The sequence below is a fragment of the Lipophrys pholis genome, assembly GCF_963383615.2.
Source record: "Lipophrys pholis genome assembly, chromosome: 11".
NCBI lineage: Eukaryota > Metazoa > Chordata > Actinopteri > Blenniiformes > Blenniidae > Lipophrys > Lipophrys pholis.
The window spans coordinates 28,607,751-28,624,061 of NC_137631.1; the positions used below are offsets into that span (position 1 = coordinate 28,607,751).

Below are 16,311 nucleotides of genomic sequence, written 5' to 3' on the forward strand. Positions count from 1 at the left end.
TAAGAGGAGGCAAAGGAATTCTCAGGAGAAGAGAGGCCTCATAATTAGCCTTTCATATCTGAAAATAATGTGCAAACCATTAGTTTGACGTAATGATAACTGAAACACAACTTTTAGGTCAATTTGGCAACGACATATAATCACTGTCACCGTCACTATTCCTCCCAGTCACAACAGCGAGTTGTTCAGCTTGCGTCGTAGACGTGCCTAGTTTTAAGTATAATTTTATTTATATAGCGTCACATACAAAAGTCATCTGGAGGCACTGTCACAGAGGAAAAACAAAAGAAACAACCATTTGAAACAAGCGAGCACAGGCAAGGTTGATGAGGAAAAATTCTATTTTAACAGGAAGAAGCCTGCAGAACCAGACTCCGGGGCCGCCGAGCTCCTAAAAGCCCTCCACGTGTGGATGATCGGCCTAAAACGGCGTGTTTACATGAAACGGCGTTCTGGTGTGGACGCAGTCTCACCGCCGTAGTTTTGCGTTGCCGTTGTGGCTGTTTGTGTTTGTGTTGTCGCCTTTGCCTGTATTACTGATCGCTATGATGAGCAGAGTGGAAAGATTGTTGGTTAAATCTCTTAGTGGGATGAATATTTGTCTCCCCTCTGGTTTCAGAGTTCATTCAGAGCTCGATGACTCGGTACTCTCTCAACCCTCCTCTCCTTCAGCTGGGCTCCTCCATCCTCCTTTGTGTCCTCATCTTCCTCCTCCTCGTCGCTGCGCCGCATCACTGGAGAAGCCACGTGCTTTCTGTTTATCACCAGGGAGGAGGGAGGGGGATGGAGTGAGAGATCTCTCCCTCTCCCTCTCCCTCTCTTTCTCTCTCTCTCTCTCTCTCTCTCTCTCATTTTGTCGAGTGCCATCCACAGACGGAGTCCACATCGTACGCTCATCCAGCCTGACGGACGGAGACTAAAAGCCGCTCCAGCAGACGCTCTGAACTACACCACAGGTACAGTGAAGCTTCTCCTGCTCTGCAGCATTTATTCAGAAGATAAAGAAAACAAAAAGATTAATTCAGTTTGAACTTCATCCTTCATGAAGTAAAGATTTGAGCTGGGCTGTGCTGGAGCTGCTGCTTTGTGTGGAGGAGGAGGACGGTGGAACGAGGACAGGGTGGTTGTTCTTTTGGCTCGATGTACGCGGACGCCGCTGCTGCTGCTGCGTCTGCTGCTGCTGCTGCTCGGAGGCTCTGTACTTTTACTCGTCGGCACAAACTGGATGTCCACAGGTTGAATTTATCGACAGAAATCTCTCCGTCCCCACCCTAGGAAAGCCATTGAATGAAGACAGTTTTCTTTTCTGAGGTGAATTGGAAAGTTTTTTTTTTGAAGTTGCTGGTCGGGCGCCCGGTTCGAACCCCGCCGAGGCGTCGCAGTGATGAACCTCCAGGTCGTAAAGTTGATTGAATGTGGCGCAGGCCCGTTTTAACGGCTCCCCAAACCTGCCGGAGGAGGTGAAAATAAAAGAGCAAATTGGACACTTGAGCACTGCCAACAACGCTTACGCCCTGTTTTCTCCTCACGACCCGACAAGGGCTCGTTTCTCACCTGCAGCTATGGAACTTCTCAGCTCATTGTTTTATTTTCTTCTTTCCATTTGAGCTTTTTGCTCCCTAATAATGCCGCTCCTTCACCACATGAAACGGCCACTGAAGCCGAGCCTGCCTTCCCTTTGGGAGCGGGTCTGTTTCTCAGCTTGCCGTTTATAAATAGATTTTTTTACAAAGAGAAATACACTCCTGCTTTTGTTCAGTCACACAGCAACGCCAGCTCGCTGCTCCACTTACTCCATATTTGGATATTGTGGATCGCAGATTCCACAAATCATTCGATAGAAACTGAAGACCTTCTGGAAGTATGAATGGCTATCGTCATTGTTCCTGCTTATCTTTACTTTCACTATAAAGTGCTTGAGTAAAGTACTCAATGTGGATTTCTCAAAAAATCTTAACCTCCCTTTTTAGTACCCTTTAAAATTCAGTCAGAAATCCCACAGTGTAACAACAACAGTTTTTTTGTAAAATAGCATAATATCCATTAGGACATGTACAAAGCAGCAGGTTTTAAACTCACATGAGCCACACGACGTGACGTCCACATGGTTCATCCGGGCGGGGACGCAGGAATTTCTTTTGCTGCGATACCAGAAGTGGCCACTTGAAAACATTGGCTAACGCCTGCGTTGTCGCTGCTCCTCTTAGGCCACATTTACACGTACCCTGGTTTTTAGAAAAACATATATTCTCCCCCTATGTTTACAAAAACAATCTTCATTGACACTGACCCGCATATCCACCTGGTTCAGAGCTACTATGAGCAGCCAAACCTGTAGGGGGCAGTGTAACAGCGAGAAACATAAAGCCAATCAGAACCCTGGAAAAAAACACGTTGTCACAAATTGTGACGTAAATCCCCCCCCACCCCACCCACCCCGCTACAGATGCAAACGGAGACACAGTTTTTCTGAATCTCCACTGAAACCGGAATTTTCAGAAATCAACGTTCGTTTTTTAAGGCAGTTTCAACAAATCATTGGTTGATGAATGCAAACAAACAAAAAAGACAAAAAAACATCAATATCCTTGGTAAATAGCAGAATGACAGAAAGTGAAGAAAATAATGCTAACTGCCATAGTTTCGATGTGGTCCCATAACTAATGCAAAAGTGCAGGAAGATAGCGACGCTAATTATTAGCTCAGTTTGTTTTGATTGATTCAAACTGAAAATAAGATATTGGGTTTTAGAAGTAGGTCTTAGAAGAGGATTTTGTACTCTCAACAACAGTACTTTTACTTGTAATGGAGTGAAATCTAAGTAATATAGTACAATATAATTCAGTACTTTTCCAACCTCTGTGTACAACAATATGCCGCGTGTACACAGTGAGTAAAGTTCTCACTCGTAACATATTATGATCTTCACAATCCAAGACGTCAACAGAATATTTAAGTTTTGGTCCAACCATTGAACGGATGTCACGACTCCCAGTCCATATTCTCCTAGGACTTGGTACTTTTATTTTGACAGTCACTGTAATAACAATCCAACTTGGTCGTCCGTCCACTAGAATGTCGGTGTACTCATCAGCACCCACTAGTGGCCCTACACAAATCTACACCATTTTCTATGTTCCTGTCATTTCCGTGTAAAAGGACCAGGTGACATTATTTCCACTGACAGCCGATGGAAACTGTTTGGTGGCTACAAACGCAGTAAACGCTGTCTGTATTCGTACATGTAATTATTATGACCTGGGAGCTTCTCTTTGAACCACCAGTTCTCCCACACTTTATTGGACAAGTGACTATTTTATGTCACTCCCACATTTCTTTCCAACAAATCATGATAAGTTAGTAAGTCAGAAAATACATGCTAAATGCTAACCCATGCTAATCATGATATTGAACACATGCACAGTCATATTTAAGGTAGTTTATATGAGTAATATTACTTATTATTGTACTCACTCAGTGGTGCACAGGATGTGAGATTAAAACGATCTGCTTCTCAATAAGGAACATTTAGGAAGGAAAAGAGCTCAGTGTTGTTTTCTTCAAACAATTTTATCTTATAGAAAATCACATAAAGATGTTTTTATCTTCTACACATTCATCCCTTCTTGTTTTCGATCTGATTTTCTGATTGTTTTAGGAGTTTTTCTCACACTTGTTCTTTGGCGTGAGAAATAAAAACAAAAGGTCATCTTCTGAGAGGATTGGTGTTTTCCTTCTTTCTGTTTGGGAATAAATCTTCTGGTTGCTCGGAGGCTGCTACCCTCTCTCTGAACCCCCCCACCCCGCCCCCCACCCCCCCTCCGGTGGCATTTGCAGCAGCTGAATAACGAAGCTGGCATCGGCATGAAGCGAAGGATGCTGCTCTCAGCGTGTTCTGCATGCCGGACGTTTCTGTCGTACCGCATCTTTAATTATGTGGTTTCCTGTTGTCTGGTCGACGGCGTTAATCATGTGTAAACTGCTCAGGTTGTTGTTGCGCTTCTTTCCTGTCGCTGTTCTGGGGTGATAAAGTGCCTGCATGCAGCTTCGAGGAGCTCCTGTGACTGTGATCGTGTCACTCACTGAGTCATCGAAGCTCCTTTCTGCTGCTCGTCCACCTCCACGTTTCTCCTTTATGATGATCGAAGCCTCTGATGTGTAACTTCTTATTCTTTAATTGCATGCTTAGAACTACCTGCAATGTACCAACTCCAGTACAGTGGCTCTTGTCTCTTGTATTTCTATACCCGCTGCTAGATGGGGCCTGGATTGTTTTGGACCTTCCCTCCAAAGGCGGGCTGCACGGTCCCACAGAGCCTCCTGCAGACCATGTACGTAGGACCGTGAAGCCTGACCGTGCATTCCGCTCCATACCGTGACCACACAGGCCTCCCCGACCCCTCTTTTTTATTTTTTTTTGCTTCCTCTCCCCGGCCTGCGTGGATCGATCTCTTGCATCCTCTCTCTCCATTCAGTCAGGCGGTCCGGCGCTTCACCCTCATCCTGCGGCGGCCCGCAGACGCCCACCAGTCCACTCCAGCAAATAAACCATCATCTGGTTATCAAGCAAACACTCACAGGATGAGACGCAGCCCATCTGTCATCTATTTAAGAGTCATTGTGAAGCCACAACAGACACTGGAACAGACACGGGAGTCGGGCCGGGACTCGAGCCAGCGCCCGAAAAACATTGGCTCCATGGCGTCTTTCTGTTCCAGGTCACACGCTGCGTGCGCCGACGCTGTTCCAGCAGTTCGCTCATATCTCTTCATCCCCTCCATTATTTCCGTGCGCATCAACAATCATATGCCGCCGCTCCACAAACACGCTCTTCTCGTCGTATCCCAGAAATATTGACAGGTTTATTTTTTTATTTCTATTTATTTTTCAGTTTCTCCCAGCACCGTTTATCTTTTCAGAACATCCTGTAAACCCGACTTGACATGATTTGGTGAATCAAACTATTAAGGTGAGACAGTTTTTGCATATTTCCCTCAAGAAAAATGGGCTGTGAGGGTTTTAACGTTGAGAGCAAGGAAAAAGAATAATTCCCCACGATCTCACCAAACAAAGACACCTGACGTGTTGGGATCTCTGGTACTTTTGGTGTTTTTACCCACTGGAAACTTAATTTTGCACAAGTATGGAATGAAAAGCACGAAAGGGGAAGTTTTAAAGTTTGTTGCATCAGTAAATGAACTGCTGTTTTCATGTTGGCGAGAGAATTCATAGCAGAATATGTTCATTTTTTTCAGTAAATGATACTTTTAGGTACAATAATCTATACAGGGGTATTCAATTCAATTCAATTCAATTTTATTTGTAAAGCGCTAAATCACATCAACAAACATCTCAAAGCGCTCTTACAATGATAGAGTACAACAGGACCCAACTAAACCCTTCCAAAGCAAGCAGGTGTAACAAGCAACAGTGGCCAGGAAAAACTCCCTCGCATGGAGAGAAGTTCAAGGTATTTGTGATGGAATTGTCTAATTAACAGTGGCGGCTGCTGATAAATTTCTTAGGTGGGGCTCTTCGTTAGTCATCAATTTCAGCCAATGTTAACTTCACTTAAATACAGTGAGTTTATAAACCACATTACAACAATCTGGCCTTTTTTTACATTGAGAGACGCCCCCTAGTGGTGAAACGTTACTGTTCTTTTAAACAGCTCGTGAATAGAGACACTTATATTAACATACTTGTAAACAAAAACAAGCAGAAGCTTCATTAGTCCCTTTTAGAAAATGAATGTGTTTTAGGGCTGGTTTACTTGAAATGACAGTTAATCTGAGTTTAGGGAAAACTAAAGTTATATCAGGTATATTTTCAAACAACACATCAATTCATCTTTCAAAGCATTTTTAGAATTGTTTGATAGAAACCTTTTTAAAAAAACGTGCAAAATAAACAGTGCTTTTTTAAGCTCTTAGATTTTCAGTCATTAATGAATATGAACATATCTAAACATTTATAAACATTAACAAACCTGGACAATGAAGAAAGTTGAACCTGACCCGCAGCTTTTCAGCCAAATTTCTCCTTTCAAACGGTGAATTAGAAGAGATGTGACAGCGCCCTCTATTGGCCGGCCGCCACTGCTGATTAACAGACTTTATTGTGACAAAAGCTGCAGATTTGATGTACTAATCTAAAGTCAGTGCTAACTAGCATTAGCATAGCTGAATTATGTTCATTTTGTCCTTCTTAAATGTAAATTATAGATTATTTCTCAATGACAAGTGAAGAAAGAGGAAAAAGCAAAACAGGCGCTCAGAGAAGATGAAACTAACACTATTCTACCGGCTGAGACAGGGAGGACAACAGTCTTCATGGACATGGACACTTATTAGAAACAGTGAGAAATGATGTTAGAAGACGGTATCACATACGAAATACTGAAAAAAGATTCGTCAGAAGTAAAGGAAAGGACTAAAAACCCTACTAAAACCAACAAAATAACACAATAATGATAATAATAATAATAATAATAAATGCATTTTACATTTGGCAAACAAATCCCCAAGTGCTCCAATAAAAACATATTGAAGAAACATACAACTATTTAATTCCCACATATGGGACTCCAAAAATACATACAAGCCCACAATATAGCGTTAGCATTCGGTGACCCTTCCAGAACTGGACCACCAGGAGCCCCCCTGACCCCGTATCCACTTTGTGCCGATCAATGCGATATCCAATAGCACCCGAGCGTCAGGAGAGAAACCACGGCCTCGTGTCGGACTTCGCACGGCTTCGACAAACTTTGTTTTATTTTGGATGGCTCAAAACAAAGGAAGCATATCAGCATGTCCTGTCATCACACATCCACACATTCATTCCCTGCGTTATCTGTCACTCTCAGCTCGGGTGGCAGTTTTGGAAGGACTGCCCGTTCCACACGTCTCTGCATGCTCATTGTTCCTGAGCCTCGCTGCTGTTTTCTCTCACACTCTCCTCTCATGTTGTGTGTTTCCCCCCCACAACCCCCCCAAAAGAAAATGTAAAATAAAAGAAAGAGGGTGCGTGTCGTGACGTATTAGAGAGAGAAATCATTTAATTAAGCCGACGCTGCTGATGACATATTGGTTATTGAATGTCTGCTCGCTGCCAGTCCGTGGTCACTAATGGAGGAAGGATGTTAAATCGAAGGCTGGAACACACTGGGAGCGACTGCCTCGTATAATGTACGCAACCCCCCCCCCCCAAACAATGGGTCATTAATCGTTGGAATACCGGACGCTGGAGATTTTAACTGTTTCCTGGAAGAGACAGGAATAGAAACACGGTCATCTCTTGATTACCGACCGAACATTAATTACTGGGTAATTTGTCCCGATAAGAATAGCAATGCACCGCGTCAGGATCCAGATAATGAGAACGTGTTCTGCGTTTCTGTGTCGCAACTTCAAATTCATCAAAAAGGAAACTCTTGTCTGTGAAGGCTGGAAGACGAGGGCGACGTCATTAAGTGAAAACATGTCGTTTCTGCGTATTTGTTTCAAGGAGTTTTTTGTGTTCCCACGGCAACGTTTTGGACGAGGATGTCCGTCTACACGGTAAACATCGTGTTTGTTTTTAATCTTGGGCCACTAGTGGGAGCTGTTGGTTGTTTTTGAAATGAAAACACACACACACACATGCAGTAGAGAACAATAAGTGGCTCTTTGATCCGTCACTGAAATCAATGGCGTGCGGCTTCGTTTAGTTTATTTGTTGATTTTTCAGGGACCATGTGCAGAAAAGATGCTTTGTACCAGATTCAGCCGTGGCAAGTTTCTATCTGCAGTCCCCGGGCAGGCACTAAACATTATAATATATGTTACACATATAACCTACAATGACAATTATTAACATTACAACATCAAAATTATTTTAGTCCGTGTTGTGATACACTGAGTTTGTTTGCTTTTTCAGTCACCATCTGTCACTATTACATGTTTAGTTTAGTTTAGTTTAGTTTAGTTTAGGCTCTTCCAAGTATGAATAGTTGAGAGAAAGTCAGAGTTCTGATTTTCTGAAGTCGTACCTAAACGCACCACTCAGGGCAGCACCATGGACCACAGCTTCCCTCTCACTCACTTCACAGACGTTGCTTTAGTATATCTGGCAGGTCGGGCGAGTTAGAGCACACAATGGCAAGTGAACAAAGGCTCGGGTACAGAGACACTTCAGACGGAGCAGGTATGTTGGAGTTAATCCATGAATTGGACCCTGATGCACAGTTGAGAAACACATGCTGAGAACAGCTCCATAAAGTTCCTGCTTTAATAAATCTTCACTGAAACGTCATCAACACACAAATGACGCCTCAGGGACCGTCTGCAAATTACAACGCGAAGACAAATACATCAATACCTGACACCATGACTGGTATTCAGTGCAGTGTCATGAAAATCACTGCAACCTTCACCTGATCACACTGCAACACTTGGTATGATGGTGATGCCTGGTTATTAGTATTTGTCTTCACTGCTGTAGCGGTTTTACAATTTTCAGACGGTCCCTGCTCGTTTGTGTGTTGCAGAGGGGATGAAATTATTCCTGCTGATGCTGTAAATCCAGGCCATGCCGACTTATACAAGAGGATTTGTGCATCTGTAATTAAGCATTCGTGAATGTGTGAGTGGTATTTGTGGAGAGAGAAAAAAATTCCACAGGTACACAACTCATAGTACACAACTACAAATTCACGGCACACAACTACAAATTCCACTTTTGCTAGTGCTCAAATCTTCGTAAACACTTCTTCTGCACATGCTCAGTAGTTGGACAATAAGAATAATGTTTCCCTCCGTCGTGTCATGACTCCCAGTTTATATTCTCCTGGGACTGGGTAGTTTTATTTTGACAGTCACCGTAATAACGATCCAACTCGGACATTGGTCTGTGTTCTCCCATTGTTAGGGTTTACAGCGTATTATTCTCTTTTGCATGAGTGTGTGTTTTCATTCCAAAAACAAAACAGCAGCTCCCACTAGTGGCCAAACATAAAAACTACAGTTTTCAATCGTTTCAATGCGTTTTCTCTTTAACGGTTGTCATGGAAATGGGGTCTCCTGACCTGATTTAGTAACTACAGCGTTTTCAACATTTATGCTGTTTCCATGTAGACGGACATCGCTTTCCTAACAGAGCTGTGTGAATGGGAAACTATTCTGAGACGAAAACACAACAAAGATGTGTTTTCATTTGAAGCGTCGTGTGAACGGGACCTAATACGTCTCGTGGAGTAAGACAGTCACAAGCAGTTAACATGGAGACAAACTGATTGAATGTGGCATAAACGGCACGCAGACTTCTAAATCCTCATGCTAGTGACTGTGTTCACTATCACTGCTTTTATAAATTCTGAGGTGAATCCAATGTGGCGTGTTTTGGGAAATTGACAGAAATCTGCTGCGATTGTAGATGATGAAGATGCCAGTGGAGTTCATCCTCTCTGAGCTGTGGTTGTGTTTCTGTGGTTCGGTTCAGGAAGGATTGCCACCCAACCCCACCCCCACCTCGGAGCACCACACACTGTCTTCCCGTCTGCCCTGCTGGCACCCGCCCTGCAGCCGGTTGGGCGGACCACCCAAGAAACAGCCACTAGCAAAAAAAAATGATAATCATCATCTTTCGAATTCGGTGAGCCGACTGTGTCATTCAGCTGAAGCCAAAAAGACAAAACCAAAAGTGTGAGCGTTGGTGGATAAAACAATCCGCCATTAGCACGATGCTCCGTTAGCGCGATGCTCCGTTAGCGCGATGCTCCTTTAGCGCGGTGCTGGTGTGACGTTTTAAACATTTCGTTGGGCAAAAGGCTCCGCGGAAGCAGATGTGACCTCTTCCAGCGAGAAGCTCGGAGATGCTTCGCTAAGTCAGCGAGTGGCGTGAATCAGTGGCGTGATCACGACAGCAGCCGCTCCATCTCACTGTGGCTCACTTCCACCAAGGCTTCAACACAAACAGGATAAACTGAAAGCAGCTCCAGGGTTGTTTCATTTTTCCATCCGTCGATGACACATTCTTCAGTTTCTGACTCGTTTCTAGGACTTAGCACTGATCAGATTTTTGTGTCGGTTACATGTGAGTGTGAATTAGTTGCACGCGCACGGGCGACTTCTAAATGTCTAAAAGATTATTTGCTCAGTTATCTGGATTTTCCACCAATGAATTGTAGCTTAATGCTGTGACTTTTCTTTGATTTTCCTGTACCGGTTGGGTCTTTTTGCCCTCAGTCTGGACTTACAGGCTCATTGCTTTCCTAGCCAGGTTCGATCGGCTCAGAATCACTGAGCTCTGCTACTTGTTGTTTTGATGAGCTCATGAGACCGGGTGCAGAACAAAAAGCTTTTAATGACAAATGTCATTGCTTGCGAGGAAGGCCCCGTTTACACGACAACGTTTCAAGTGAAAGCGCATCGTTTTGTGCCTTTTCCTCTTCGAGGAGTTATGTGTTTGCATGGTCATGTTTTAAACACGATGTCCACATACATGGAAATGGCAGAAACGCCGAAAACAATGTTGTTTTCCTCTTGGACCACTAGTGGGTGCTGTCGGTTGTTTTTGTAATGAAACAACAGGCGTGCATAGAGAACAATACGCTATGAACATTAGCAACGGGAGAACGGATATTCTAGCGGGCAGGCGACCATGTTGGGTTATTACGATGACTGTCAAAATAAAACTACAGAGCCCCAGGAGAATGTGGACAGGGAGTCATGATACGACGACTGAGCATGTGCAGAACAACTATTTACTCTGGCCATGGCGCGCAGTGTTTCAGAAAAGTTGCCCTTTCCATCCGGTTTCCATGGGGACGGAGTAGGAACGTTTTCAAAAAGTTGCGTTTCAGTGGCTCCAATCACCATTGTTGTGTAAACTGACTCCAAAAATGCAAGGAGACATTTCCTTTTTCACTCGAAAACTTCATCGTGTAAATGGAGCTGGAGAGAATCTTTTTTTAAAAAGGTGCCTGGGAAGTTGCTCCTGTTTTACCACCAACAGCACCCCTACGGCCTGATTCACTGAGATCCTGCATATAAAACACATACATGCTTATGCAAATAGCGTGTGCTTTCAGCTTGTGTTCGTTTCGCAGGAGATTAAGAATTACACTGAGTTTCATCACGTACCAACATGATCATGCAAATGAGGGTTTTGATGCTTTACTGTGTGAATTCTGCTTGTAGGGTTTGGATGGAGCCCTGAGCCTCCATACGCACCGCAGAAATGATCCGTCACAAAGTCAGAGGTTCGGGAGGAAGAAGGGGAATAACACAGCAAACATATATAAAATCTTTGGGGAATATCTCTTTGGAGTCGATCCTCAGTGTCTGACTATTGATTACTTTTATTAGAATAGTTGCTGGAGTTTCAGTGGGGCTGTTGCTTTTGTCGCACAGGACGTCTGTTAGGATTAGCATTAGCATTAGCATTTATCTGAAGCTGTCGGTTTTAATTGAAACACAGCTAGTTTACTATTTCGCTGAAGGAACATTTCGTTTATTCGGCCGTAACTCTTTGTGACAGCAACAGGAACGATGTCAATCTGTTAGTAGCATTAGCCTCTATCGCCACACAACCTTCTATTTAGCGTGCTTAAATAGAGTTTAGCTTCCCCTTCTGAGAGCTGTTTGCTTGTTGGTAGTTTGTCTTGGCTGGTTTGTCGCTGCTTCTTCTCGTTGTCATTAGTTCATAAATATGTTTCTTTAAAAAGAGGGGACATCCAGATTATAGAGCATCTTCCTTCTCTAACATCCACGTTATAGAGCATCTTCCTTCTCTAACATCCAGATTATAGAACATGTTCCTCCTCTAACATCCAGATTATAGAGCATATTCCTCCTCTAACATCCACATTATAGAGCATCTTCCTCCTCTAACATCCAGATTATAGAGCATCTTCCTTCTCTAACATCCACATTATAGAGCATCTTCCTCCACTAACATTCAGATTATAGAGCATCTTCCTCCTCTAACATCCAGATTATAGAGCATCTTCCTCCTCTAACATCCAGATTATAGAGGATCTTCCTCCTCTAACATCCACATTATAGAGCATCTTCCTCCTCTAACATCCAGATTATAGAGGATCTTCCTCCTCTAACATCCACATTATAGAGCATCTTCCTCCTCTAACATCCAGATTATAGAACATGTTCCTCCTCTAACATCCAGATTATAGAGCATATTCCTCCTCTAACATCCACATTATAGAGCACCTTCCTCCACTAACTGATGTGACTTCAGATGAACTTAATGAGAGAACAACCATTAGACGAACCAACACAGTGCTAACCGCTCAGCTAATGCTAACACTACAATAACCACTATTGAAGGAACTCAACATTCTTTGTACCAAGTAAATAATTGTCATAATATTCATTTACACTTCAGTCGATCTTGTAGTTGACAATACCAACAACAAAAAGAGACAAATGGAATATTACAGTAAAAATAAAGTGCCGTGAAAAGTGAAGCAGTAAAATCTGTCCTTCCTAAACCTGCCAACACCCTGACGGTGTGAATCCGAACGTCTGCAGCAGCTCGCCCGGCTCTCGTCTGACCGCAGAGGTGAGCTATGCTAATGCTAAAGCTGACCCTGCTCTCCTCCATCAGTCTGATTTCAGCTATGAATAATTAAAAGTTTAATTTCTGAAGGTGAGATGGCTCTGAATGTGCTTTGAAACCGCGTTGAAGCAGCGCTGTCAGACTTTCTGCAGGAGACTTGGTTCGCTGTCGCTCCGATACACGTTCAGAAATATTTGGAGGTGAACGTCGGACGATGCACAGGCGGTTCGAGACTATTTGTAGTTTTTGAGTTCATGATTTAGGCTTAACACAAGCAAAACCCTTGTTTCAATACTCGTTTTTGCACACAGCGTTTCTTTGTGTTATTTCTAGTAAATCACCTGCAAAATGGACACAAAGTAAAATCTTCAACTATTTACAGGAGCAATTTAGGAGGATTTATGCTGTTGAGAGGGACCAGATGCAGACCTGAAGGGAACACAAGGTTCAATCGTCCAGCTGTAAATGCTTTCTTTGAGGGGAAGTAAAAATACCTGGTGCTGTCTTTGTTTTTGTCTCCTGGCTTCACCCGTCACTCTGGAGCTGGCTATGTGTTGGCTGGAGCGTGTAGGTGGATGTTGTGTGAGGAGGCGGAGGAGGAGGCATGGAGGGAGACAGATAGTGAGCATTCATATGGGAGAGGGCTGTGATTAACAGAGTCTGTAACCTGGAGCCTCTCAGACCGGTTTGAACCTGATGCCTGGTTCCTTCTCCGAACTTTCACTCTCACTGATTCTAATAAAGGTTCAAACTGCTCCTGAACCAGTTTTGCATCGCAGCCCATCCTGAAGTGGTTTTGTCCAGGACTTTAGTTTGTCCCTGTGTTTGTCTCTGTGTTTAGTTTGTTCGGGTATTTTTCCCCGTGTTTTTGTCTGTTTGTCCTGGTGTTTGTCCCTGTGTTTCTCCTGGTGTTTGTCCTGGTGTTTGTCCTGGTGTTTGTCTCTGTGTTTAGTTTGTTCGGGTATTTTTCCCCGTGTTTTTGTCTGTTTCTCCTGGTGTTTGTCCCTCTGTTTCTCCTGGTGTTTGTCCCTGTGTTTCTCCTGGTGTTTGTCCTGGTGTTTGTCCTGGTGTTTGTCCCTGTGTTTCTCCTGGTGTTTGTCCTGGTGTTTGTCCTGGTGTTTGTCCCTGTGTTTCTCCTGGTGTTTGTCCCTGTGTTTGTCCTGGTGTTTGTCCTGGTGTTTGTCCCTGTGTTTGTCCTGGTGTTTGTCCCTGTGTTTGTCCTGGTGTTTGTCCCTGTGTTTGTCCTGGTGTTTGTCCCTGTGTTTGTCCTGGTGTTTGCCTCCATTTGTCTCAGTGTTTGTCCCAATATTTGTCCCGGTGTTTTTCCCTGGTGTTTGTCCCCATCTCTGTCTTTGTCTTTGTCCCCGTCTTAGTCCCAGGCTTTGTCTCTGTGTTTGTCTCCATTTGTCCCAGTCTTTGCCCTGGTATTTGTCCCAGTCTCTGTCCCGTTTGTTGTCCCAGTCTTTGTCCTGGTCTTTGTCCTGCTGCCTCTCTGTGCTGTCCCAGTTTCCAGGTATCGATCTGGTCATTGTGCATCAGATCAGATGCTTCCCCTCCTCATGGCCATTCTATTGATCAGCTGTCTGACCGTCTCTCCACCGTCCCCTCGTCCACTTTTAACGGCTCCAGCACCACAGACCAGACCGATAAATACCTCAGAGGGGGTCAGAGCAGGAAGACACATGGAAAGAAATAATCTGTCACATATTAGCGATCATTCGTTTTACTGGATTAGATGCTTGAATTTTAAAGTGAATACAGTCAGATTTATTGTTTGATACCCATCTCATGAGGTTTCTGTTCTACGAAAGGTGTGTGCGTACTAACATGATATTGTATACACACATGTGGAAGCTGATCAGCCACTAATGTGGCACTCAGTGTCAATATGTGGCGTTTGGCTTCACGAATATGGAGCATCTAGGTCGGGTGTCGCCAACCAGTGAGAGACCAAGAGCTGCAACGACGACCGTGATCCTACAAAGAGCCGCGTCGTACACGTCTGGACTTACTAACTCCTCTCAAACACCAAATAACAAAACAATGAAAGTACATATATTTCTTTTTATTTACCACACACAAATGAATACGCATGAATAGATATACACAGTCTCTCCCTGTCTTGTACTGCCACACACACACACACACACACACGCACACACACACACACAGAATGAAATCACTCTCCCACTCCGTGAGGAAAAGTCCTGAGTTCAGCTTCACACTTTTGCTTGACCTTGTGCAAATTCAGTATATCGCAGCTGCGTTCATCCTGCAGGACGACTCCCATCCTCTCACCTGTCTGCCCACGCACATTCCTGTCTCGCTCGCTCGCTCCACTTCCGCCGGTTACATTTCTTAAAGGGTCATGCTGTCTCTCGCTTCATGTCGTTTTCTTTCAATGGAGGGAAAATGTCCTCTGGGCTGAAGTTTTTATCGATGAGATGAAGCTGAGTCACAAAAGCCTTGTGAGAATCTGAATGACCATTGGTGGTGAATTGGCAGCGTCCACAGTTTTGACAAGGGAGACCCGGATTCTAATCCCGAGACATTTTAATGCATAAGAAAACTTAATTATGTTGAATTTCTTTTTTTTAAAGGTTTGGATTTTGGGAGTTTCATGCCTTATACGCATCCTGGAGGCGACACAGTGGAGTAGTGGTTAGCACGCTCACCTCACAGCAGGAATATCCCCGGTTTAGATCAGGCCTCTATAATGCAGAGTTTGCAAGTTCTCCCCGAGGATGTGTTTGTTCCCTCCCACAGCTGGCGGGGATCAGCAGACCAAAGCCGCAACGTTTTCAAGTAAAAGCGGGAAATTTCTGTCGCGATTTTAGACGACAACAACCAACAGCGCCACCTTGGTGCCTGGCATGCTACCGACAGTGTTTTCGTTGTTTTCATTGTTTTGAAAACGTTGCCGTGTAAACGGGAAAGTTCTCTGGAAGGAAAACACAGAAATGAGGCTTTTTCCCTTAAAACGTCGTGTAAACGGGGCCTGAGAGTTTGATAATGAATTCTGTATGAGATGAATGGGTGTGGTAAACTCCGGTGCGGCTTTGAACGTCACAACCAAGCAACAGCCCGGCGAAGGAGCTGTGGCGTCGGGCTGGGAAGGGATTCAGACGAGCCAGGGTGAAATCGCCTCGCTGTGTGATCAGATCCGGTCGGATGAAGGATGCTGGGCGTGTTTCAGGAAAACCACAGAGACGATTGCGTGTTAAATCTGATGTGCACCAAGCTGAGTTCTGTAACTGCATGTGAACTGACGGAGAGAGCCGAGGAGGAGAGGTTTCCATGGCAACACCATGCCAGGACGAGCTCATGAATGGAGAGCAAACAAGGTTATGTGTCATCTAAAGCTATATATATATATATATACATATATATATTTTTTCTGTTTGTTGATTTCATTGATTTCCACTGCCTGCAGTTTTTTAGATGCATAAATCTGATTAAAAATATATATGTATCACTGCAGAACACAGATCAGATCATCTCTTTATAATAATTAGTGGTTTTGTTTGTTTTGTGTGAAATCTGACGTCCGTGAACAGATGAAAGTGTCCCGATGACACAGAAGATGTGTCATTTTTACAACACATGCACATGAACTAGAGGGAAAACAAATGTGTGATGTTTTGTATGAATTAAGCCTTTATAGTCATTCACTGAAATACTCGAAAGTGCGTAATTTTGCTTTGTAAAATATATTTCAAGAGTCAGTTTTCGCACATTACAAAAGTTAAC

The 16,311-nt window shown here is 43.8% G+C and overlaps 1 protein-coding gene across 3 annotated transcripts in view; it reads left to right on the forward strand.

Annotated features, from left to right (window-relative positions):
- The first annotated feature begins 843 nt into the window (after positions 1 to 843).
- Positions 844 to 16,311, forward strand: part of ndrg4 (NDRG family member 4) — a 53,572-nt gene continuing 38,104 nt past the window's right edge. For 2 of the 3 annotated variants that reach the window (XM_080475525.1, XM_080475526.1), the window contains exon 1: positions 846 to 956. The gene's annotated coding sequence lies outside the window, so the exon portion shown is untranslated. Of the gene's footprint in view, positions 957 to 16,311 lie in introns of all 3 variants that reach the window. The other variant, XM_080475524.1, reaches the window with a different exon arrangement.